We start from the raw sequence: 26,952 nt of genomic DNA, 5'->3' as shown, positions 1-26,952 counted from the left end.
ATTGAATATTATGTTTGAGTCACTGTACTATATACTTTAAATTTATTATCCCATTTAATTCTCAATATAACCCTACAAGGCAAGTATTAGTATTATCCCCTACTTTATGGGTGAAAAGACTTAAGGCCCAGAAAGGCAAAATGATTTGCCAGAGATCACCCTGCTATTCATTGATAGAACTGGGACCAAATCCAGGTCTGTCTGACTACAAAGCTCATATACTTAACCACTTAATCCGTAATGTCAGGACCAAAAGAAGAAATATAATTTGACTTGTCTTTAATTATGTTTGTGTGTGTGTGTGTGTGTGTGTGTGTACATCTGAAAAGAAAAGCATTTTCTTGTTTTTCCTCAACTTTTCTTTTAAGTTCAGAGGTACATGTGCAGGATGTGCAGGTTTGTTACATAGGTAAACATGTGCCATGGTGGTTTGCTGCACAAATCATTCCATCACCTAGGTATTAAGCCCAGCATCCATTACCTATTCATCCTGATGCCCTCCCTCCCCCTGTCCCCCTCAACAAACCCCAATGTGTGTTCCCCTCATGTATCCATGTGTTCTCACCATTCAGCTCCCACTTATAAATGGGAACATGCGGTGTTTGGTTTTCTGTTCCTGCATTAGTCTGCTGAGGATAATGGCTTCCAGCTCCATGCATGTCCCTGCAAAGAACATAATCTCGTTCCTTTTTATGGCTGCATAGCATTCCATGGTGTATATGTGCCACATTTTCTTTATCCAGTATATCATTGATGGGCATTTAGGTTGATTCCATGTCTTTGCTATTGTGAATAAGCATTTTATTTTCTAGTCTACTTGACCATAGGAAGCAAAGTTTGTAAATTAGTTGAATTTTTAAAAAGGATTGCTTTCTCAGAAATTTCTGATAGTAGCTTTGTGGCCTGTCTGACTGATATGATAGAAAGTCAAGATTGCAAATAAGTGTGTTAAAACTATTGTTCTGGCCTGGCATGGTGGTGCATGCCTGTAATCCCAGCACTTTGGGAGGCCAAGGTGGGTGGATAACTTGAGTCCAGGAGTTCAAGGCTAGCCTGGGCAACATGGTGAAAACCTGTCTGAAAGAAAGAAGGAAAGAAAAGAAAAGAGAAGAGAAGGAAGGAAAAGAAAGAAAGAAAAAGAAAGAAAGAAAGAGAAAGAAGGAAAGAAGGAAAGAAAGAAAGAGAACTATTGTTTTGTTATCAAGCAGTATAAAGAGGAAGGAATTTCTTCCTCCAAAGTTCACACCTGAGGCGATTGCCCAGCACCCAATTCATTTCTCAGGAGGAGAATCTCACTCTTAGTATCATCCCCAAAGCACATATTTCTACCTTGATAGCATAGATAGCTAGCTCTTTTAGCCCAAATGATTACATACAGATCAGCAATTCTGAAACCCTATGCCCTACTCAGAGATTTTCCAGATCTCTCCCTTCCTTTTAAGTAGATATCTTGAAAATGCTCCCACAAATACATTTTTAGTCCTGAGAAATGCAACGACTTTTCCCCTACCACCTATAATCAAATTGTCTCAGTAATAAGAAGCCTTTGTCAATACATGCCACTGCTTTTGGAGTGGAATGCAGAAGCCTAGAATCTGTCCCCTTGCAGCCCATGAGTCTGTTTATATTGATGGCCTCTCTGAGAGATAGGAAAGAGACACAGAGTTCTCAGTAGTGTAGAAACACCTTCCTTTCAAGCTGCTACTGCCTATCCTTTAGGTGGTTGAGCTATCAGAGATGGGAAAGGGAGGTGGCAGGTGGATTAGGTATGAAAGAACTAACTTTCCCATTAGAGTCAGCAAATGGAGAATCCATGCCCATTGCAACAAAACACTTAAGTAGTCTCTACATCTTGGTCTTTCACTCTGAGACTTTCCTTCTCACCCTCTTTAGTGTCTTCCTGTGTGTTCCTACCACACACACACAGTGGCATACATATATGTCCTGCTATACCACCTCTGCCTATGGTTTACTCTGTCAATCTGACTTCCAATAAGCCAGGGCAATTACATAGAAATGCCCCAGGCATAGGTTTACATTTGCTTACAGAATCAACTGCATGTCTCTGTAACTATACACACAAATCTCCTATGGGCACACCTCACTTTTCACCAAAGGACACTCCTGATCAAATTTTTATGATAGAAGCCAATTTAAATTCTAATTCAAATGACTTTCCTAAATCACTTTTACATGTATAAGCATTTATTACAATAAATTTAATTGATGGTGGGCACAAAATCAAATAAAACATGGGTGGAGATACCTTACAAACTGTAAAACATTAATAAAGGTGATATGGTTTGGCTGTGTCCCCACCTAAATCTCATCTTGAACTGTAGTTCCCATAAACCCCACATGTCACGGGAGGGACCCGGTGGGAGGTAATTGAATTATGGCGGTGGTTTCCCCCATGCTATTCTCTTGACAGTAAGTTCTCACAAGTTCTGATGATTTTATAAGGGGCTTCCCACTTTGCTCAATTCTCATTCTTCTCCTTCCTGCCACCCTGTGAAAAAGGACATGTTTGCTTCCCCTTCTGCCATGATTGTAAGTTTCCTGAGGCCTCCCCACAGGCCATGCTGAACTGTGAGTAAATTAAACCTCTTTCCTTTATAAATTACCCAGTCTGGGTATGTCCTTATAGCAGTGTGAGAACACTAATACAAAAGGTTAGTTGTCATCATTGTTCACTAAGCACACAGGGGTGATAACGAGTACAATGTAAAGGGCCCCACTGTAAACTATTTTTATAACATTACGAATTCTTCTTTAATGTGAATGTTTATACAAATGGATTAGAATACAGTGGGTATCATGTCTTCTTACCTTGGAGCAAACCTGCTTCCATAAGACTCTAAAATTGTTCTTCATTTCTATTATATCCAAATTAGATTAGTATTTTTTTAAAGCAATGATGGATGTGGCATTAAAAGAGCATTGAATGAGAAAGGGTTTTGATTCTCTTTCTGTCATTACTTAGCTGCTTTTTATTGCTCCAACTTCCTCATATGTCTTAAAAAGTGGTCATAACATAATCCTGCCTATGTAATACGGTTATTGAAAAAGATAAAATGAAATAATAGATGTGAAGACAAAGTTTATAAAGCATAAGGCAGTGTGGTGTGCAGTTGTCTTAGTCTGTTTGTGCTGCTATAACAGAATACTACAAACTCGGTAATTCATAAATAATAAAAATGTATTTCTCACAGTTCTGGAAGCCAGGAAGTCCAGGATCAAGGTGTAGGCAGGTTTGGTGTTTGGTGAGGGCCTGGTCTCTACTTCCAAGATAGCACCTTTAATTCTCTGTCCTCATATGGTGGAAGGGATGGAAGGGTAAAATAATAACTAGTTCTCTCTAGCCCTTTTATAAAGCACTAATCCTATCTATGAGGGCAGACCCCTTATGGCCTAGTCACCACGTAAAGGCCTCACCTCCTAATATGATATCATTGGGGATTAAGTTCTAACATGAATTTTGGAGGGGACACAGATATTCAGACAATGGCGCAGAATTCTACAAAGATCTCTAAGATTTGGGCCTCTAGTGTACACACACCTTCTCCCAATTATTCAATCCAACATTAAGTGAAGCCGTAAAGGGATTTTCCCAATATAATTCAAGTTCCAAATTAGTTGACCTTAAAATAGGGAGACTATCTGAATGAGCATGACCTATCACATGAGCCCTTTAGGCCTGAGATTTAAAACACAAGAAGATACACATTGTTTGCCCATATCAAAATATCTCATGTACTCTATGAATATATATACCTACTACATACCCACAGAAATTAAAAAAGTTTCACTTTGAGAGGCCAAGGTGGGCAGATCACGCGAGGTCAGGAGATTGAGACCAGCCTGGCCAACATGGTGAAACCCCATCTCTACTAAAAATACAAAAATTAGCTGGGCATGGTGGCACGTGCCTATAATCCCAGCTACTCAGGAGGCTGAGGCAGGAGAATTGCTTGAACCCAGGAGGCGGAGGTTGCAGTGAGCCGAGATCGTGCCACTGCACTCCAGCCTGGCCACAGAGCTAGACTCCATCTCAAAAAAAAAAAATAAAACAACAACAACAACAACAAAACAAATTTAAAAGAAAAAATAAAACACAAGAAGTCAACATGCTGTTGCCAGCTTGAGGGTGGAAGGGGACCATTTGATAAGAAAACACTCTAGGAGCTGAGAGCAGTCCCCCACTGACAGACAGCAAGGAAACAGGGACCTCAGCATTACAACAGAAAGGAACAGAATTTTGCCAGCAACCTGAATCAGCACTGAAACAGATTTTTCCTCAGAGCTTCTAGATAAGAACTCAGCCTGGCTGAAACCTTGATTTTACCCTGTGAGATTCTGAGCAGAGGAACAAGCTGAGCCACACTGTACCTAGACTTGTGGCCTAAAGAACTATGAGCTAATAAGTACATGCTGTTTTTTGCTGCTAGGTTTGTGGTAATTTGTTATGCAATAATAGAAAACCAATATAAGTGACATACAGCTACCAAGCATTATTTTCTGCCAGCCATAAGTAGAAAGAAACACTAATTTTGGAGCTAAAAGATCTGGGATTAAATCTTAGATCTTGGCTGTGTAACTGGACACATCACTTAACCTTTCTGATTCTTTTTTTCCTCACTTATAACACTGGGATAATCTATATTTATTAGGATTGTTGTGAAGATTAAATAAGGTAACACAAAAACCTGCTAGCATCATGCCTGGCATATAGCAGATGGTCTATAAATTTTTCAATAACATTTCATAAACTTGTATATTTATTTATTGTGTCCACTTTGTGCTAGGCATCACGCTATGCCCTTGGGATACGAAGACATCTAAGACATGGTCTACGCCCTCAAGGAGTTTAAAGTATAACAGAGACAGATGAGTAAACCAACAATTTCTATACAGAATGATCTCTATTGTGATAGAAAGCCACAGATAGTATTATGGAAGCAGAGACAAGGAACAACTTGATCAGGCTGGGGGTTCAAGGAATGTTTCTCAGAGAAAGTGATGCTTAACTTGCAGTTTAAAGCGCTGATTCTCAAACTTGAATGCACAGTGTAATCACCCATGGAGCTTTAACACATACCAATATCTCCCCACTCCACCAAGAGATTGTGATGTAATTCATCTGGGGTGTGGCTTGGGCAGGGAAAACTCTCTGAAGACGCAGCACGTGCAAAAGCCCCAAGGTATGAAGCTGCATCAATCAGGAAACTACAAAGAGTTCCATATGACAGGCATGAAGGGAGGTGTGTCAGGGCGTGGTGGTACATGATACTGAAGAGCAGCCAGATTATGCAGGACCCTGTATGCTAACGTGAAGAGTTTAGAATTTACACAGAGGGAAATAAGAAGCCATTGAAAGATAGAGAGATGCATGATCAGATGTCTTTACATTTCTAAAAAAAAATTACTCTGGTTACCATGTGGAGGACAAGTGATTGAGAAGATATCAGACAGGTGAGGGAAATCAGTTGAGAGGTGTTCCAGTAAACCAGGTGAGAAATGAGGACCACACCTAAGACAGTGCACTGAGGATGGAGACTGAGTCGACAGGACAGGTTCAAACAATATTAAGGGAGTAGAACAAAAAAGACTTGATGACTTACTGAATATCAAATATGGAAGAGGGGAGTCATTTGTGTATATCTGCATGGGGTGGGGACATTTAGGGTGAACATAGACTGGGATACAGATATGTCTAGGTATACCTAATAAACTAATGTAGCCAAACATCAGTTCCCTGGGTCCTGTGCTAAGAAGTGTGGGTTATTGCTGTTAATATGATCTCTATTTTCATATCAAGATAGTCATCTGTGGAAACTTGCAGTAATCCTAGGAAGACTCCAAGGCTTCCAGCTTAGGAAACTGAGTGGACATATTTTAATGAGAGCTTCCCTGGTAATTGCTCAAATTAATAATAACAGAAATCCAAGACTGTAAGTACAGGGAGGGTTGAACCTCACTAAGCTGGAACCGCAATGCGATTTGGGGCCCTAGCTGGCTCTGGACCTATATGCTAGTGTTCCATCGTTAACCCAACTCAGTTCTACTCTTCAGTCTGATTCTTTCTGTTATGCTACCAGATAGCAGGGTTTTTTTTTGTGGAAGCAGAATGATATTAACATATTAATTATAATAGTTCCTATCCCATTATTTCCTGTTATCATTACTGTTTTCCCATTCCTCCCACTCATACCAGAGGGCTCCTTGGGCGACACAGAAAATGAAGCAGATGAGAAGCAAAATCATTATATGCTAGTGGGAGTCCCTGTGCCCTACAAGCCTGAGCCAATTTCTTGGGGACAATCATAAAACCAAATGAATAGGCTGGGGTGGGGGGGCGGTTCAAAAGTAAACTGGACATGTGCCTATCTTCTTGGATGGAGCCCAGAGAAGTGGAAAGCCCCGCAGACTTATCCCTCACCAATATGCAAAAGGAGCAATAGAGATGGTTGTGTCACATATCTTTGCAAAGGAACTGAGATACCCTCATGGAACTTCCCAACAGTGGCGTGAGGAGCAGTTAGATGTACCCCTCTGGGTACAGAGGAGCAAGGAAATAGCTGAGAGAGAGCTGAAATCAGAAAGACTTGGTGATCCGGACAATAATCTAACAGTGGATGGCTTTCTACCACAGTAGAAAGAGAAAACACCACAAACATAGATGCCATCTGCAGCTGGGATGGAGGAGGTTGGCACTCTGAATTCACTAAGGAAACCCTGAACTAACTGAAATTTAAAATGACTGAAATTAAGTTTCTGCCAACTGGCCAAATGGAAGCTGAAAACAGATATAGGAAACAAACACGTTACATTTTATAATAAGTTACATAATATGGACTGAGATTCCTATCCAACTACATTTACTTCAAGTTGAGGCTCTTTGTGAAGGAAGAAATCTGACTGTGCCAGTTTATATCGCATGCTAGGCCATGGGGTCACTAGCCAGTGAGGAGATTACTGTCCTTGAAGTAGCAGGTGCTCATTCCTGATCCAATAAGGAGAAGCAGGTCTGAAATTATTAGTTGAGGCTGATTATTAGCAGATTGCTCTCAAAGAAATCTCAGTGGCTTAACACAAAATGGCTTAATGGTTTATTTCTCACACATGCTATAGTCTAATATGGAACATGGAGTGGCGTGGATGGCTTGGCACCATGCAGTCATTCAGATATCCATGCTCTTTCCATTATGTGGCTTCTGCCATCTTTTAGGGTCTCTGGGTCTTCCACTGGATCCTCTTTTTCTGGCAGGCTAATGTGCCAGGCCTAGAAGTGGCACTCATCATTTCGGCTCACATTCCATTGACAAGAACTGTAATACAGCCCCATCTAGGAGCAAGGGGGCAGAGAAATGCCATCTGGTGGTATACTCAGGAAGAAGAGGAGCAGACAGATATTATTGAGCCCTAGTTGTCTCAACCAGGGAAGTGAGGACTGAGGAAGGGTCAAGCTAGATGGCGGCAGTCATTTTCCTTTCCCCTCCCCAAAAGGTTCTGTACAATGCTTTTCACTAATGAGTAAAACTTAGAGAAGTTCCTGGAGTAACATCTGTTTTTAGAGCAGAAGTTTCCAGAATAGATAATTAATGCTATGGAAAAGATAGGAGGAAGTGAAGTTCCTCACATTAAAAGCTGCCTAACTGAAGGCTTCAGACAAGAGGAAAAAAGCTTGAGAAACTCACTCTGAAGACTATTACATAGGTTGATTATAGGCATAATGACCCATAAAGCTTGGAATTCCATACTGTGTCAGAGCCTCCAGGTATGGAGCATTCTTGAATCTAATTTGTATTCTAACCAAAAAGTAAAAGGCCAACCACCAACAAACCAACTAAAAAACACACCCAGTTCCCTTGACACACTTTGCTCTTAAGGGAATATGGACAGAAACACTCAAAGTGAGCCCCTGAATCCCAATAATTTAATATCTATTGGCTGTGTGTTAAATTCCTAATAAATAGCTTACATTTCAAACTCTGTTTCAGCAACTGCTTCCACAGAATCCAACCTACAACATCAGACCAGGTCAGTTCAGTGACAATGACAAGTGTGCTTAGTGCAGAAAAAAGCAAGTGACTTCTGGGGCACTTGGTCAGGGCTCAGGGTCACTGTTTGAACGGTTGCCAAGAGACAGAAGTTTGATTTTCCCTGGCTACAAGTCTCTGGCACTGAGAACTACATATATTTGTTGAGGGCCCTGAAACTGAAGACAAATCTGATGACAGAAAGACAGAAGGAGGAGACCTTATCCCTGGGGAGAACTATCCATCAATATAGAGGCTTAGTTAAATGAATTAGGATGCACTGCTATACCAGAATGATCCACAGCCCTTAAAAAGAAAGAGACAAAAGTACATTTGCTGACATGAGAGAATGCCCAAAATATATGGTTATCTGAATTTTAGGAAGCAAGTTTTAGAAAAACTTGTGTAATATGATACCATTTTTAAATTAACACAATGCAGTCACATTTTAAATAAATTGGAATTATAAGAATTTGAAATATTGTGATATAAAATATTTTAGCTTCAGTATATGTACAACATTTGAAATAATGCAAGTCTTCTCAAATTAAAATGTCACTAAGAATCACATAATTTCAAAGCTGGAAGTCTAAGTGAACTGTAAGTCATGTTTACACTATTGCCACATGGTGGCACCAGTTTAGCTGACAAACAGAAATTCTGGCCTTCCTTTGTCAAGGCTGGTTTTGAATTACGCAAATATCTAATTATGTGGAGCCCTCAGGAACACATTCCTTGCATAAAACACAGCTGCCCTGAGTACTGGTAGGCAGAACATCTGGAGGAATAGGTACCAAACTTAACCGCGGTCATCTCTGGAGAGTGGAAGTGGGGAGGGTGACTGTTGCTTGTCCATGTTTATATACTTACAATTTTATTATTTTTATATTCAGTAAGAATGGGAAACAATTTCTGATTAAAATAAATGCCTTCTTTGGATTCTTAAGCAAAACCCCAAGTGTATTTCAAATGCCATGCAGATGGCAGACAACACACACTAGGCAAGGGAAGACGCATGACATCCTTTGGCCAGACATCTGGTGCTCCATATGAAATAGAGTCAAAGCCAAAGGAATGTCAAAGCCAAAGGAATGTGAATGCCTCAGCCATTCCGGCCCTAGCGATGTCTCCTTCATGTCCAAGGTTTTTTCCCAGGCTCCCTCAGCACAGCAGTCTTTAGCCCAGCAATCATGCATGTAGCCACTGGGCAGCATGACCTTACCCCTCCCCCTAATTCTGATCCTGGAGCTTTCATCAGCCTCAAAGGGCCCAGCGCAGTGGCTCATGCCTGTAATTACAGCACTTTGGGAGGCCGAGGCAGGCAGAACACTTGAGGTCAGGAGTTCGAGACCAGCCCGGCCAACATGGTGAAACCCTGTCTCTACTTAAAATACAAAAATTAGCTGGGCATGATGGTGCACGCCTGTAGTCCCAGCTACTCAGGAGGCTGAGGCATGAGAATCCCTTGAACCCAGGAGGCAGAGGTTGCAGTGAGCCAAGACTGTGCCACTGCACTCCAGCCTGGGTGACAGAGTGAGACTCTGACTCAAAAAAATAGAAGTAATAAAATAAAATAAATTAATTAATTGATAATGCCAAGATTGAAAACTTTGGCGGCTCATAATTTTGCTGAAAGAAGAATGGCCATCGTCTTTGCTCAATAACTGCAAAATATTGTCATTTAGATTCCTAAAAAACAATTCAGATGATTGATTCAATGATGTTTCGTTTTTCATTTCTACATCATCCTTTTCTTTCTAGTCACCTTTGGATACACATCCGCTTTCAGCATTTGTCCACTTATAAACTATATCAGTAAATTTTCATGTAGAAACATAAAAGTCTTACATCCTTTTAGCAAAACAGGATGGCTCAGGTTCCTGTAACCAAATATTGCCTGATGAAGTCCTTCCTGTTGAATGACTAACTGGATAAGAATGCCATATTTCCTTTTTGTACTTGGACATATACTATTCCCTCATAGGTTCTTAAGTTTGAAAAGTCGTACCTAAGATATTGACATCTGTAGACTCACAGTCTGAGATTTCACTTATATGATCAATTTTACCATCACCATTAGTCTAGAGTGCTGTCGTGTGTTTTGATTCATCTAATTTATCTAATCTAATAATTGGGAAATGTCTGTTCTCTGGGAACAAGTTGCTTCACTGAGACCTAGCTTCTCTAAACTTGGAACCCTTAAATAATAATAATAATAACAAAAAATGACAGACTGCTCCTTTTCAACCTTGAGTAGCTTCCCACTTTGGTTAGAATAAAGCCATATTTCTTACAATGGTGTCTAAAGCCCTCACAGTCTGCCACCTCATATTCCTCTGACCTCTAACTCTTTCTGGTCTCACCCTCATTCACTCTGCTGCAGCCTTACCAGCTTCCATGCTGTGTCTCCAATACTCCAAGCATGTTCCTGATTCAGGACCTTTATACTTACTAGGCCCCCTACCTGGAACACTGTTCTCACAGACTACTTATTACTTTCAAGGGAAAAAACTGTAAGCACACAGTAGAGAAATTGGAAAACACTTTTTGAAAAGATGGTCAATGTTAGCATTATCAAAGGGGCAGATGGATATCAAGGACCTCTGTGATGTACTGAGATGGACACAGCACTACTTATGTAGTTTTCCAAATAGGGACACATAACCTCAATCTAACCATGAGGAACCATCAAAAAACCCAAAATAAGGAGTGTACAATTTTTTTCTTTTTTTTTTTTTTTTTTTTTTTTGGAGACGGAGTCCTGCTCTATTGCCCAGGCTGGAGTGCACTGGCGCCATCTCGGCTCACTGCAATCTCTGCCTCCCAGGTTTAAGCAGTTCTCCTGCCTCAGCCTCCCGAGTAGCTGGGACTACAGGCGCCTGCCACCATGCCCAGCTAATTTCTTTTGTATTTTAGTAGAGACGGGTTTTCACCATGTTGCCCAGGCTGGTCTCGAACTCCTGGGCTCAGGCAATTCGCCCGCCTCGGCCCCCCAAAGTGCTAGGATTACAGGTGTCAGCCACTGCGCCCAGCCTAGGACTGTTCCATTTTTTTAAAAAAAGATCTTATTCTTCAAAAATATCAATGTCATAAAAGGCAAAAGCTATGGAAATGTTCCAGATTAAAAGAGGTGAAAGAGACATAGCCAAAGGCAATACCTGACTCTAGATTGCATCCCATACTGGAGGGGCAAATAATGCTAAGAAGAATACTAATTAGTAAATTGGAAACATTGCCATAGAGTCAGTAGATTAGATAAAATACTCTATCTGCATTACATTTACTGAAGCTGGTAATTATACCATGCTTATGTAAGAGAATATCCTTATTCTAAGGAAATACGCATTGAAGTATTAAGAGGCCATGATGATATATACGTTACTCTCATACAGTTCAGGAATATATGTGCATATATACATACATATATACATAGAGAAAGAGAGGAGAGACTAAGTAAAGAGTATATGGGTATTTTTATTCTTATGACTTTTCTGTTTGATATTGTTTCTAAATAAAAGGTTTAAAAGAATAAAAATAAAATAAAACCCAATCGTTCCCCATCTCCTTATCTTGCTTTAGTTTTTGTCATAGCAAACTTCACTTCTTAATGTTTATGTCATATGTCTCTTTGTTTAATGCCTTTCTCCTCTCAACTGAAGTACAAGCTCTGTAAGGATAGGAATTGTATTTATCCTGTTCAGTGCCATAGTCCTAGTGCTTACAACAGTACTGGCACACAGTAGGTGCTCAAAGAATATTTGTCAAGTGGATAAATAAATATGGGTGACAAAAGTAATGACATCAACTAACCTTTAGGTGCACTTACAATGTGCCACAACTTATTCTAAACACTTTGGATACATCATCTTATTTAATCCTCAGAAAAACCATATGAAGTAGATGCTATTGTTTTTCCTATTTATGGATGGGAAAACTGAGGTGCCAAGAGGTAAGTCTCTTGCCTAAGATGACATGACTAATAGATAAAGGAGCTGATAGGTCTCACTCTGTCACCCAGGTTGAAATGCAGTGGCACAATCACAGCTCACTGCAGCCTTGACCTCCCAGGCTCAGGTGATCCTCCCACCTCAGCCTCCTAAGCAGCTAGGACCACATGTCTGTGCCACCAAGCCCGACGAATTTTTTGTACTTTTTTGTAGAGACAGGGTTTTGCTATGTTGCCCAGGCCGATCTCGAACTCCTAGGCTCAAGCAATCCGCCTGCCTCAGGCTCCCAAAGTGCTGGGATTACAGGCCTGGCCTCCATAGCTTTTGTTCTTAATCCTCAAAGTGTATCTCTGCCCAGCCTTACTCTTGACTTTCCTTGCCTGGGCCTAGGACTCTGAGCCATAAATCTAGCTCTGTTTTCAGGTTCTTGCTGTTTACTGGCTGCCAGATTTTCCTGACATCGCTTCACTCTCTAGGTTTCTGCCTACTGTTGGAATTAGAATCCCTCCCCCAACCCCTGATCCAGCTCTGCCATCATGCCTGTTGAGGCTCCTGATTACCACTTGCCAGACCTCCCTATACCGAATGACAGACTTTTCCATCCCAGCTGGTATACAGAGCTCCTCAGCTACCTTTCCTGAGGCCAAGTGCCTGCACACATTATGACAGAAGATACACAGGAGATTGGCTTTAATTGAGAGAGAAAGGGCCAGAGGGTAAAATACTTGTGAGGAGGGCAGGCAGGGCCAGATTTAGTCCTTTAGAGGCCCTAAACACTGAAAATAGTACACTCTACCCATGCACCCATCTCCTGTTACTCAACGTAACATCTTAATTTTCAAAATGACTCAACATTTACATGTGTACTAAAATTCAAGTAATTTTTCTAGATCATTTTAAACTTTTATTTCAAAATATAGATTCAAAAGAAGTTCAAAAGGTGGTACAAAGATGTCCTATGTATCATTTACCCAATTTCCCACAATGATTACATCTTAGGTAAGTACAGTACAATATCAAAGCCAAGAAATATACACTGGTATAAAGTGTATGTAAGGTTCTTTGTCATTTTATCACATGTACATGAGTATAACCACCACCACAATCAAGATACAGAACTATTCCATCATCACGAAGATCTCCTTCCTGACATCTCTTTAAAGTCATACCTACGAACCTCTTTCTGCTATCCCTAACCTCTGACAACCACTAATATGCTCTTTATTTCTATAATTTTGTCATTTTCAGAATGCTATATAAATCAGTCATACAGCATATGACCTTTCACGCTATGTGATTCATTTATATAACATTCTTTTTAATGCTCTTGAGATCTATTCAAGTTGAGTGTATCAACAGTTCATTCCTTTTTGTTGCTGAGTAGTTTTCCATGGTACGGATGTACCAGTTTTCGGCTATTACAAATAAAGCTGCAATGAACAACTATGTATGTGGCTGTAATTTCTTCATTTCTCTGGGATAAATGCCTAAAATGAAATTGCTGGGTAAATGATAATTGAATGTTTAGTTTTTTAAAGAAACTGTTTCCTAGAGTGGCAGTACTATTTTACATTGCTACCAGCAATATATGAGTGATTCCATTTCTCCATATCCTTTCCAGTACTTGGAATTGTCAGTATTTTTAACTTTAGCTGTCCTATATTTCTAAAATTTTTTATTTTTATTTTTTAGACAGAGTTTTGCTCTTGTTGCACAGACTGGAATGCAATGGCATGATCTCGGCTCACTGCAACCTCTGCCTCCCAGGTTCAAGCGATTCTCCTGCCTCAGCCTCCTGAGTAGCTGGGATTACAGGTGCCCACCTCCACACCCAGCTAATTTTTTGTATTTTTAGTAGAGATGGGGTTTTATCATTTTGGCCAGGCTGGTCTCGAACTCCTGACCTCAGGTGATTCACCCGCTTCGGCCTCCCAAAGTGCTGGGATTATAGACGTGAGCCACCGCGCCTGGCCCCTTATTTCTACAATTTTTTCACAAAATGTTGATTGAGATCATCAAAGCTTGTCAGTGCATGTGTGTGCATGTGTGGATACATGCATATGAGTCTCACTCTCATTTTCTTATCGGTCCCCGCTAGGCCAGTGATTCAAGTATATGATTAGTCTGTCTTTTGGACAGATGTGCCTAGAAGGGATTTTTTTTTTTTTGTGGGATCAGAGGGATGGAAAAGAGAGATGGAGTATAATAAATGAAATTGTGGCGTTTTCACCTACATATGGGAATTTGATAAGTGATAAATTATATAATATTTCAAATTAATAATGGGAAAATAAATTATTTAGTAAAGAATTTTGGGGCAATTGGAAGGCTATTTGGGAAAAAAAGTTAAGCTGGTCTCTATCTCACTTCGTATACTAAAATTAATGCCAGATTTATCAAACATAATAAAATAAAACTACAAGAGACCCCAGTTTTTTAAAAGATGATTTGTAATACAGAAGGCCTAATTAGTTAAAAAAAAAAACCTAGAAAACATTAAGAAAAATATTGACAAATTCATCTACATAGAATTTAAAACTTTAATACATAAAAACATATACAAATAAGAGTTTCGTTATCATTCTTTAATGCTTGAATTTTAAATCAAATACAGGTATTCCTCTTTCAATTAGTGTAAAAAGTTTCTAAACGGTTAAATTGGACTTCATCAAAATGTAAATATTTTCTTCAAAAGACCTCAATAAGAAAATAAAATAATTAAGCCATAGAATGAAAGAAAATATTTGCAATACATACATCTGACAAAGGACATTCATCTAGAGTATATAAAAAACACAACTCAATAATAAGACAAAAAATCAATTAAGACATAGACAAAATATTTGAATAGACACTTCACAAAAGAAGATATAACAGTGGCCCATAAGCCCATGAAAAGATTCTCAACAAAGAAATGCAGATTAAAACCACAATGAAATATCACTCCATACCTACCAGAATGGCTAAAATTAAGAAGGCAGACAACACCAAATGTTGGTAGATGAAACTCTCCCAGGTGGGATAATGTTTCAATATTACCCAATGGTAAAGATTTTTCCCCTTAGAGAGAGGACGCCTCTGTTATGGAACAGGATTCAGACATGTGTTACGGTGGCTTCTCTTCCCCTCCCCAGCTAAGGCCTTTCTATGATCCTCACCTTGAGAACCTGGTGGGAGCCCCCCTTGGATTGTAACCCCCAGGAGTTTCTGACTTCCATGGTAGCCCACACACAACCTCTCCCAGAAGCAAGTATTTTTTAAAAATAATTTTTATATTTAGTCCTTATGGATAGATACATAACAGTCATCTTGCTCTAGCCCTTGTCTTATCTAGTTGAAGCTTGTTTGTCCTATGTCCCAGTCCTTCAAGCCCTGCTGAGTGACAAGAGTAGATTCAGTAAACGAATGACTAATGGTGGCATAATGCCTTCTCTTCCCAGGTAATAGATTTACATTCTAACGGGAACCTTAAGCCAAGCAAGAGATGTGTGGTGAGGATTTCAGGCCCATGGCAGGCTGGGAAAGGAGCTAATTTTCTGTGCCCCTTTAGCCACACTAGATGCTACCTCTAACTCTAGCTAAAAGACTGACTCTGACTATTCCTCACTATGCTACATTCTGTATGTAATTACAAAACCCCAACATTTCAGAAAGAGACAGTCTTGGTGAGACTAGTACAGTGGTTCTCAAAGTATGATCTCCAGACCAGCCACATCAGCATTATCTGGGAATTTATGGAAATGAGAATTCTCAGGCTCCACCTTGTGAATCAGAAACTCTGAGGGATGGACCCAGGAATCAGTGATTGAAGAAGCCCTCCAGGTGATTCCAATGCATGTAAAAGATTGAGAATCAGGCCAGGCGCAGTGGCTCACACCTGTAATCCTAGCACTTTGGGAGGCCAAGGTGGGTGGGTCACCTGAGATCAGGAGTCCGAGACCAGCCTGACCAATATGGTGAAACCCTGTTTCTACTAAAAATACAAAAATTAGGGCCAGGTGCAGTGGCTCATTCCTGTAATCCCAGCACTTTGGGAGGCCGAGGCAGGAGGATCACAAGGTCAGGAGATCGAGACCATCCTGGCTAACACGGTGAAACTACTAAAAATACAAAAAATTAGCCAGGCGTGGTGGCGGGTGCCTGTAATCCCAGCTACTCAGGAGGCTGAGGCAGGAGAATAGCGTGAACCCGGGAGGTGGGGCTTGCAGTGAACCGAGATCGTGCCACTGCATTCCAGCCTGGGCGACAGAGCGAGACTCTGTCTCAAAAAAAAAAAAAAAAATTAGCCGGGTGTGGTGATGTATACCTGTAGTTCCAGCTACTCGGGAGACTGAGACAGAAGAATCACTTGAACCCGGGAGGCAGAGGTTGCAGTGAGCCGACATTGTGCCACTGCATTCCAGCCTGGGTGACAGAGGGAGACATGAGACTCCATCTAAAACAAAACAAACAAACAAAAATTGGGAATCACTGCTCTAGCCCAACATTTTTGTGTTACAGATGAGTACATTGAGACCCAGGTATCCAGGTTTACTAAGTTGATACCTGATAGAACCAGTGCCCTGACCCTCAATCCGGTGTTCTTTTTAATATACCACATAGCCCCAGAAACATGCTTGCTAACTACCAATGGAAAAGGTAGCAATCTCTTCCTTCTACTAAGAAAGAGCTTTAAATGTTATTAAACCTTTCAGTAAACTCAGGATGGTTACCAAACATGTGGGATGAATCAAGTACAACCACATGTATTCCAAAGGTCAGTGAGAGGCTCTTCCTGCTTTTAGCATTAATTTTGCCTCCATTGACATCAGAGATTCTGGATAACAACCGCCTCAGACAAATATTTGTAGTGTTTGGCCCTCACAATCTTCTGCAAGCAGTTGGCCAGAAGAAACACATAAAACACAGAACACAGACGTATCTGGTCTTTTCATAAACAGCAAATAGAGAGCCACCGAAAACTGGCTCCCTTGGGGCTCTGCAAGAAACAGCTAGCACCTCTGGCAATGGAGGCCAGCCACACCTCACTACCTTGAAAAGTAGGGTAACTGAGTAGCCACATCTTTTAAAAGGATCCTAATTAGTGGAGCAGCTGGGAACTCACATACACAGGCAGAGCCAGGCTAACTTGGCAGCCTACTTCCTTAGATCATGTTGAGACTGGTTAATGTATATGAAAGAATGAAGGTCCCGAAACCATTCACTTGATGTCTTCGGCACTCCAGTGCCATCATTACCACCATCATGATCCAGAAAATCCTAGACATAGCACAAGGAATGGTATCTGAGCAACAGTTACAGTTTGGGGAATAATTACAACTATAATGTGCAGCATACCATAGGGCAAAAGAAATAACTCAGAGTCAAATTAGCAGATAATCCACAAAAACTTTCTGTTCATAAATCGTCACTAGAGAACAAGACTGCCTTTCAGAAATTAAGAAGTTCAAAGATGGGAAGATGAGAAAGAACGAACTCTTTGATCTTTCCTTCTCTTACCATCTTTCCTTTCCTCCAATTTCCTGAATCTAGGATTCTACAACTTTCTCTGACACTTTGTGATATGGCTTGAATGTCTCCTCCAAAACTCACGTGAAAATTAATTTTCTGACTGGGCACAGTGGCTCATGCCTGTAATCCCGGCACTTCGCAAGGCCCTGGGAGGATCACATAAGCCCAGGAGTTTGAGACCAGCCTGGACAACAAGGCAAGACTCTGTTTGAAAGAGGGAAAGGAAGGGAATGGAAGAGGAGAGTGAAAGAAAAAAGCAAGGGAAAGGAGGGGAAGAAGGAAGGGAAGGGAAGGAGAGAGGAGGGAACAGGAGGGGAGGGGAGAGAAAGAGAGAGAGAGAAAAGGAAGGAAGGAGGGAAGGAAGGAAGGAAGGAAGTAAATAAATTAACTCCCAATGTGGCAGTGTTGAGAAGTGGGGTCTTTAAAAGTTGATTGGATCATGAGGACTCTGCCCTCATGGATGGATTAATCCATTCATGGATTAATGAATTAAAGAGTTAATAGATTAATGTGTTATTATGAGAGTAGAACTGATGACTGTATAAGAAGAGAAAGAGAGACCTGAGCTAGCACATTAGTATGCTCAGTCCTCCTCAACTATGCAATACCCTGAGCTACCTCAGGACTCTTTCGGAGATTTCCCATCAGCAAGAAGTCTCTCACCAGAAGCAGTCCCTCAACTTTGGACTTCCCAGCCTTCATAACTGTAAGAAATAAGTACCATTTTAAAAATAAATTATCCAGTTTCAGCCAGGTGCGGTGGCTCATGCCTGTAATCCCAGCACTTTGGGAGGCCAAGGCAGGTGGATCACCTGAGCCCTGGAGTTCGAGACAAGTCTGGCCAACATGGTGAAACCCCGTCTCTACTAAAAAAAAAAGAAAAAAAATTAGCCGGGTGTGGTGGCGCACACCCATAGTCCCAGCTACTCCAGAGGCTGAGGCAGGAAAATCACTTAAACCAGGGAGCTGGAGGTTGCAGTGAGCCGAGATGGCACCACTGCACTCCAGCCTGGGTGACAGAATGAGACTCCATCTCAAAAAAAAAAATAATAATAATAACCCAGTTTCAAGTATTCTGCTATAAGTAACAGAAAATGGACAAAGACATCTTGCATGCTTGCTTTCTTCCAGCCTTTTTTCTTCACCCCCTACTCCTTGTTTCTTCTCTTAGACTCACTCTCCTCCAAGTATAGTCCTCTTCCTGTCCCATGCTCAGGCATGTAGCCTGATATTCAGGGGAGGTCTATAGGTTGCACCTCTCCCTCACAGCAGACTTGGGGGAAGTAGGGGCCAGCACTGTTTAGGCCTGGCCTCCACAGCTGCCAGGGTATTGGAAATCACTCAATGCCAGAGCAAAGCTTCTTTATCTTTTTAGCTCCCTTGTCAGAGGTGCATGCAGCAGCCCTGCAGCTCCCTTAGCAGGAAGTCCTCCTAAGCAGCAGAGACAGCTGAGCTACTGATGCTATGTCTACCTAAGCCCCAAGGGCTCTAGCAGCTTCTGTCTCCCCTAGGCCCCAACCCTCACAACATTAATCTTGAAGCTAGGCTGGGTTCTGACTGAACTTCTAGGCAGACCAGTGTAGAAATGGCTATTGTCACCATCTCTGCCTTACATCCCCCAGGACTGCACTCCTGTCATACTTTCCATAGGCAAAAAGCCCCACAGACTCCAGTAGATTAAACTTGCTCCCTTTTTGTTTGGACTTGGTGTTTGGATTGTTAGCCCTCTCACCAAGAAGCTAGATTTTACACCATTTTTTTATTCCCCCTAATCTAGGTTTTAGTTCTAAGCTCTCCAGCACTTGCTCTCAGCATGCCCTTGTGGCTCTGTCAATCCCCTGCTAGGGCTGAATTATAACCCCTTTTCCCCCACCTCACATTTGTTTTTTTACCCCTCACTTTTTTCTGTCTCCTCCTCCTTTACTTTTAACCCCACTCTGTAAATTCTTCTGCCTCTTCCCCTTCTGTACCTTCCTTTTCCTTTTCTGAATACCTACTCCCTATCAAAATTATGGCACATTTAGTGTTTTACATGAAAAAGACGGGGCAATCACTCTGTGAATGGGATTCAGTAACTGAAGTGTCTCTTTTTGACCTTGACCATTTTGCACAACCAATTTTCAAAGAAAATGGATTAATCAAAATTGATTTGAACTTGCTGCCCCGGTCAGAGTCTCTGAAGCCAATCTTCCCATCACAATAATTTTCCATTTTAACTGAGGCTGTCAGGATGTTAAGACAGTCAAGGGCTCTTTGCTTCCCTCCGGCCACCAAAAAGCAATTTTCGCTAATGCTGGTGAGGATTACATTAAAATTGTGTAAAAGAAAGACATGACCTCTTTTTTGTCAGCTGGTGCTCATAAGGGCTATGAAGATGCTGCCTCTCAATGGCTGTAGTGACCAAGGCTGACCTGAAATGTTATAAGTTCAGCCAGTTGGGAAGAAAGGAGGGCATTCACTTAGAATCACCATAATTCGTTACCATTGGTTGACTCATTAAACTTCACTGACTCCATTTCTTCCAAACCATTGTTCATGCTTCTTGAAATTCAGTCAAACCACCCATTTCAGATCTTTGGAAGGGGGAAGTCTGGTCCAAACTGATGCAGTTTAAATTGGTGTCCCCAACTGATTCTGATTAACACGGAGGTAGGGGAGCACAGATAGATAGTGGTACCTGTGAATTTGAAAAGGCTTCCTAGATAAATTATCTGATGCATCCAAAACATCCAGCCCTCCAGTACTATAAACTGCCTTCTAAATTTAAAGCACAGAGTGTGACTTTAGGTGCCCCCCTCCCGCCAATCATTACCAGGTGGAAGTCTTTAGGAGGCCTGTAGGAGGAAAAATGATAAGGCAAAGACCCTCTCGTCACATACTCACTTTTAAAACCCCCAAACATCTTATTTGCACATTGTATTCTTAAGTAAAACAATTGGCCTTGGCAACAGAAGCATCAACAGAACTATAATGCACTGATTCACTACTAGATCTTCTATTGTTATCTTTGACAAGAATGCCTGAAAATAATATTCTACATGTTTCTAGGAAAAGAGGCTGTCTTGGGCTATTAAGGCTGCTATAACAAAATACCATTAAATGGGTACCTTATGAACAGAAATTTATTTCTTATAGTTCCAGAGGCTGGGAAGTCAAAGATCAAGGTGCCAGCAGATCCAGTGTCTGGTGAGGGCTCATTCTCTGCTTCAAAGATGGCACCTTCTTGCTGTGTCCTCACATGGTGTAAGAGACTAGCTAGCTCTCTGGGGTTTCTTTTATAAGGGCACTTAATCCCTTCACGAATGGGATGAATCTCCTTCCAAAAGCCCTCCTCTTAATATTATCTCAATGGAAGTTAGGTTTCAACACATGAATTGTTGGGGGGACACAAATATTCAGACCACAGCAGAGGCCATATGAGCACTTTTTTTCAGTAGAAAAAAAAAATCCCCATGTTTTCAAACAGCTACTTAAGCACCAAGAAAACCTTCCTCAAATTAGATCCCCATTTGCTCAAAGTCTTCTCTGTTTAAAATTAGCAGTAGGCAAACTGACCACTGGTTTTAGTCCTTGATTCTAATAATCTAATTTGCCCAAAGGATTATGTGCAGTGCACAGCTGGGGCTTTTCTATCCATGGGAAATAAATTATCACTCTCATTCCTAAACATTGGCCCTGATACCTGGGCTGGGATTCTCCCTAGGGAAGTCCTGTAACTTCATTGTGCATTAAGTCTGTATGTTCTTCTGTCTTCCTGCATTCATTTATTCACTCAAATATTTATAGAATGCCTACTATTTGCCAGTCTATTGGCTGGGTACTAATTAGAGAATAGCATCAAGCAAGATAGTCATAATGTCTTCCCTCAAAGAGTTTATAATCTGTTTTTTTTCCTGGGTCACATTGTTATATTCTTGACTCGTACTCCTTTCCTAAGCCTCTTACCTGTACCAGGTGTTTATACCCTCCTCCTTGGATGAGTTGTAGGCATTAAATCCAGTCCATAGGGGTCTCCTGCTTTAACCCCATCCCCAAGACCCAGTGCCCGTCAGAGGATCTTGATAGGAAAGTAAAAAATCCAGACAAGTCAATATTGCTCCTTACTCTAGTCCTTTCTTTTGCCCAGTCATTATCTATCCATCTATACTCAGATTATTGAAACCCACATCACAGGAATCTGATGGACAGGTCTGTGATTGTTCCTTTTTCCTTTGTGTTCCCAGACACTCCCCAGTAAACCACTGGACTTGTATGGTGCTCTGTACATTCAAATTAGAACTATGGTCATATTACCCTCATATACAGTCTCAGACCTGTCCATGAAATAAAGATATAGACATAATTCAAAACCTGTATCAATCAGTGTCCCAGCAGGAAATAGATGGCACACTCAAAATGGCTATTTTGGAGAGGGGTAAGGGTTAATATTAATAAATGGACTATTTATAAAGGTGTAGGCAGGGTAACCCAGGGCTACGAAGAGGATTTGGAGATGCCTTTACCATCATGGTCTGACTAAGAAAAGGGAGACTTTTGATGTCATCCCTACAGGTCAGCCTCCCAGGGTAGAGTGCAGGAGGGAAGGCTGGAGTGAGGACCTGAGGAGGCAGACAAAAACTATCTAGCGCAGAACTTCTCATTCAAATTTTGCAGTAATTCAGACCAGGGCTGAGATCAAGGTATTGTGCATTGATCTGGGAAAATCGGCTTTGTTAAGCAAATGAGTAGGCTCATTTTTAAACTATGAAAGAACTCATTTGCATAGAACAGTAATGACTTTTTTTTTTTTTTTTTTTTTTTTTTTTTGAGACAGAGTCTCACTCTTTCGCCCAGGCCGGACTGCAGTGGCACTATCTCGGCTCACTGCAAGCTGCGCCTCCCAGGTTCACGCCATTTTCCTGCCTCAGCCTCCCAAGTAGCTGGGACTACAGGCGCCTGCCACCGCGCCCGGCTAATTTTTTGTATTTTTAGTAGAGACGGGGTTTCACCGTGTTAGCCAGGATGGTCTCGATCTCCTGACCTCGTGATCCACCCGCCTCGGCCTCCCAAAGTGCTGGGATTACAGGCGTGAGCCACCGCGCCCGGCCGACTTTTTTAATGTATTTATTAAAATAGGTCTCACTTTGACACTTTGTTAGCATTAGATTATGTTACTAAATGTGACTGAAAAAAATGAAACGAGACTGCACTTATTTAAAACAGTCTGGATTTCAGATTTATAGCTAATTCCGATTGATTTCCTTGCACCCTGCCCCCCACCAAAAATGAAAGCTGGGCATACCAAATTAAGGAGCTTCAATGCTTAAAGTAACATCATAACACTGTTATCAGTTAACTAAACACTGCTCTTCTGCAGTCCATTAGAAGAACCTAGTAACAAGAAAATAGGTTGATATTAAAGCTTTTACTTTAAAAAGTAATAACAGTAAATGGACCCCATTCCAAAGGCTGCCATCACACAGCCCAGGCTCCTGACCCTCACTCTCTGCCTCCATTTCTAACCTAGAACAGTCTTCCAAGATGGCTATCAGGGTAATGCTAAAGCCCTGTCTGAAGTCCAGAAATTAAACACAATAGAATCCATGATGAGCAAGACACTGATCACTGAGGCTGCATCTCAGCATCAGACAGACTAGCTTGGGCATTTATCAGCTAAGACACCTCAGGTGAGCGGTTTAATTTCTCCAAGCCTTGGTTTCCTCAACTTTAAAATGGGAATAAAGAAAACATCTACATCATCAGTTGTTACAGGGATTGCATAAGGTTATGTGTGTAAAACACCTAGCACAGTGCCTGGCACATTATACGCACACAGTAAACACTTTGATTGTCATACTCAGAAACAAGAGCTAATTTAAAGAAAAGGGGGAAAAAACAAAGGTGAGAAGTGGGTTACCTTTCAATTAACTAAAATGTTACATTGCCCAGACTCCCATTCCCCGAGGGGTCCCATTAAATTCACATTTATGGTATTGATTTTTTTCCAAGACAACAACCATTTTACACATTAAACATCTCTACCTCCTGCTATTTTACAGGTGGCTACTATAATAAGATCTCCACTCACATCAATTCAGAAGTCTTTATCTTTTTCCTCTGTCAAAAGCAGGAAATAAAGCTGGATAAGAGACCTAGGTCACTATGGGGGATGGAAATGTATCTAAGAATCCCCAAAGAATAGGTCAGGAGGGGGATCTGAAGTGGAAAAAGAGGCTTAAGAGGAAGAAATTCAAATTGCCACGGCATGTTTGTTTGGCTCTTGATCCAGAGAAGCCACATCTGCAAATGTTACACACACTGTCACATGTTAGTTACTTCCTTTTTTCAAAAGGCACAAAGTCCCAGGTCACAAACTACCCCACCCCTCCCCCTAACCCAACAAGGTGAGAGAATAGGAGAGTTCAAGAACATTTAGACAAATAATACTTCCCCAACCCCTGACATAGCCTCCCTTTTTCCATGCTTGCTACTGTATAATCTATCCTCCCCACAGCAGCCAGTGTGATCCCTTTTAATTCAGATCACACCACTCCTCTGCTTAAACCCATCCAATGTCTTTTTGTCTCACTCAAATTAAAAGTCCTAATCCTTACAATGGCCTACAAGGCCCTAAGCAACTTGCTTATCTGGTATCACTAACCCCATGAACTCTCTAACCTCATCTTCTACCTCTCTTCCCCTCACTCACTTCCCTCCAGCCACACTAGACTTCTTTTCCTAGAACATACCAAATGCACTCCTGAATCAAGCTCTTTGTCCTGGCTGTGACCTCTGCCAAGGATCTCTTTCTCCAGATTTTTGCATGGCTCACACCAGAAACCTTTTTCAGGTTTTCCTCATTGTCCCTTTCTCTGTGAAGCTTTCTTTGACCACCGTAATTCAAATTCGATCACACATCACTTCTGGCATTCTCAAACTCCCTTCCTTACTTTCTTTTTCTTCATTGTACTTATCGTCATTTAACATAACACATGTCTTATTACCTTATTGTCTGTCTTTCCCATTAAAACATCGTACTCCATGATGGTAGGGATATTTGTCTCTTTTGCTCATGGATGTATTCCCAGGGCATATAAAAATGCCTGGCACATGAGAAGCACTCAATATTTGTGGAATGAGTGAATTCACCTAGTTTAAAGTAACGGCCTTACCCTTACGACATAATGTTTAAAGAAAAAAAAATGTGTGTGTTTTTTTTTAAATAAAGAAGTGGCCTTCAACCCTGACTATACATTAGAATCATCTGGGCAGAGGGCTTTTTAAATCTATTGATACCAAATAATTCAGAATCTCCAAGAGTAGGACCCAGGAGTCTTTCTTCGAAGCTATATAGGCAATCCTAAGGTGTAGCCAGAGTTAACTCCTAGTTTAAAAAGTCAAATAGCTCTTCTTAATAACAGCCATCTCTGGGATTACCCTTCTTAGCTCAATAATTATTTGTTAAATGAAAGAATCTAGGTGAAATTAGGTCCCAATGATCATCAAGGGGAAAAAACCAAAAGGCACAGCTAGCGGTGTTGTGAGGCAGTATTCAGTGTGCTATGATTAAGAGGTAAGACAGAGAGGCAGTGTCTACAAATAGCAGCACTTTCCTGGGGCCAACTTAGGTCCAGGAGCTGGCTTTCCATTTTAGAGTTGGAAAAACTGTATTTTGCCAACCCACACAGGTACGAGGTGGGATCTTCTTGACAACTCCCATTCACCAAACTCACAAGAGATAGATAACACTGCATAATTACACAACTGCATGACTAACTCATTGGTGCTCTAGCCCTAACACAGAGAAGAACCATACAGAGACAGTACACTGGATGCAAAGGTTTTAATTTAGGGAGAGGGAGGTGGGAAGTTAGGAGAAGATCATCTGAAAGGGGCACTGCTCAGGTAGGCACTTCTCAGAGAGGTGTGCCATCCATGTGGTAAACACCTTTAGCCACTGTATGGAGCCTCTGCTTTGCCTAGGTTTTTAACAGTGTTTTAAACAAGTATTTAGAGGTGCCAAACACCTGATGGTGAAAGGAAAGTGCGGGGACGGGGCAGGGGGTCATGCTTCAAGTGGAGAAAGATAAATTTGCATTTCCTACTCAAAAGGAGAAACAAAAATAATGCATAATCGGAGAAGAAATTTAATAACTACCATTTCTAATTGGGAACATGTTATCTCATTTAATCCTCCCCACAGCACTGTGAGGGAGGTACTATCGTTATTCCATTCTATAAGGAAGAATCTAAAGCTCAGAGAGGTTAAATAGCTTGCCAAAGATCACAGAATTGGTAAGTAGTAGAAGCAGGGTTGGAACTCTCCAAGGCCCATGCTTTAACTCAGTTGTCCTCAAACTTTCTAGTACATTAGAGTCACCTGGGGGCTTATTTGAATTGCTGACTGCTGGGACCTACTCTCACCGTCCTCCCCCCACCCCCCGCCCCACCAAATTCTGATTTGGAGGGTGTGAGGAGGGCCCAATAATCTAATGTTACAAGCCCCACGCCTCCCCTGCCCTGGTACTTATGGTGCAAGTGGTTCTTTGTGGGGATTCACAGCTCTTCTCTTTATGTGATGCCGGTGGACAAGAAAGCTGCCTCCTCCCTCTTCACAGCACATCCGAACTCGACTTTAAAAGAAGCTTAAACCATGATTATCTTGTGTTCCTTGATCATCTTCCACTTCCTGGAATTGCTTGATGAGTTCAAAGGCCCTTCACAGTGAGCTCAGATCAGGACAAAGTGCACACATGTCTTTTAGTGAAGCATCTATCCCAGCTGGCTCACATCCCAAGAGAAGCGAATGAGCTCTTCCCCTACACGAGGCCCCAGAATTAGAGAGCGGTGATGAGCGGCTCTGTTGCAGATCATACCCCTGGATACCTTCAAGAAAAAAAAGCATCTGTTTGGCCTTGAATTAAGTTATTTGGTCTCTGGTTGTTGCTCTGCACCTCTCCCTGCACAAGAGAAAGGGAAGCAAACGTTGGCTCCCAGAGAACTGTGAGTAGTAAATGCAAAAGCCTTCCCAGCTGCAAGCTGGGCCCCACTGCAGCTGTGAGGGGTGGAGGGTGGGGGGGTATCATTTTCTTGGCCTCAGTGAAATCACCTGCATTTGAATTTAATTCTACTTTGGCCCTACCTCAACTCCCTGTTCTAACCCTAAGCTTCTCAAAAAGCCAGCACACACACCCCCTCACCTTGCCTTCAGCTTCTCCCTCACCCCGTTCCCCCTGGCCAGGTTTCTGGAGATAACTGAGTAAGATCCTCCATAGCTTCATGGCTGTTAGGGTCTTGGTCAAGCATTTCATTAAAGAAATGGCTTAATCAAGGAAGCCCATCATTCCACTCCTTCAGAAAAGACGAAACCATTCAATTCATGTAGCAGAAATAGCATCGAGGATTCAAAACTTCACTCTGTCACTTTGTGTAAAAGTTACCTTAATCTTTGAGACATGTATATAAAATAGTAATAA

The sequence above is a fragment of the Nomascus leucogenys genome, chromosome X (assembly GCF_006542625.1).
Source record: "Nomascus leucogenys isolate Asia chromosome X, Asia_NLE_v1, whole genome shotgun sequence".
In the NCBI taxonomy this organism is placed as follows: Eukaryota; Metazoa; Chordata; class Mammalia; order Primates; family Hylobatidae; genus Nomascus; species Nomascus leucogenys.
This window is presented reverse-complemented; position numbering follows the sequence as displayed.